The sequence below is a fragment of the Berghia stephanieae genome, chromosome 12 (assembly GCF_034508935.2).
Source record: "Berghia stephanieae isolate SIO BIC M18660-M18661 chromosome 12, UCSD_Bste_1.3, whole genome shotgun sequence".
Classification (NCBI taxonomy): Eukaryota; Metazoa; Mollusca; class Gastropoda; order Nudibranchia; family Aeolidiidae; genus Berghia; species Berghia stephanieae.
Window position 1 is genome coordinate 23,257,478 of NC_088371.1, and position 909 is coordinate 23,258,386.

Sequence of the window (909 nt, forward strand, 5' to 3'; positions counted from 1 at the left end):
ATTTTGGATGATGTGCTTTTCTAAGAAAAACAATTAGTAAACTATGTTGGGGCAATTCCACACCCGCTTGACGCCTAGTCTCAATTTTAGAAGAATTGGGGAGACTTAATTCGGCTTCCCAAGATAATACCTAATATAAATGATATAAATCCATCAATTTCGTTTACATTTTCCAAGATTACGTACACCAGAGGCGACAAATATAAAATATATATTATTTCAGACCAAAATAAAATAGAACTCATTTATTATACGTATAGTGAAAACATGGAATAGTCTCTGAGAGAGAGAGAGAGAGAGAGAGAGAGAGAGAGAGAGAGAGAGAGAGAGAGAGAGAGAGAGAGAGAGAGAGAGAGAGAGAGGCACAGCAACTTAAGGCATCTAGAAAGGTTTGGGGGTAAATTTTACATGTCTAATGAATGATCAGTGGCGTGGGGCCATTGGATCGAATGGTGCCAGGCACCGCACCAATATTTTAAAAAATCATTAACAGCATAATTTAATTAAAAATAAAACAGAGATTTTAACTCCACTGTCTTTCGCCAACTCGCCAACAACATACTGCCTTTTTAGTCTCCACTCTATTTAAGATTCCGAGTCACGCACTGCGCCGACTCGTGTGTTGGTGACATCACTCCGCGAAGTAGTGACTAAATCAAACACCGTGGTGCAAAGCAATCCGAGCACCAATTAATGCTATATCCATTAGTATCGCGACAGCTGATTGAGCGAGAAACTGGGTTGAATTATACTATCTTCAAATAGCGGAAAACCCCTCGACTTGTGCCAGGATCTGAGAGCTCCACCGTTGGACTGGGGGGATGCGCCAAATTAGGTTCAAAGTTCAAAAACGTTTATTTTAGGCAATTGCCAATGTAGGGTAACTTCGGCCACCCAAAATATTACATT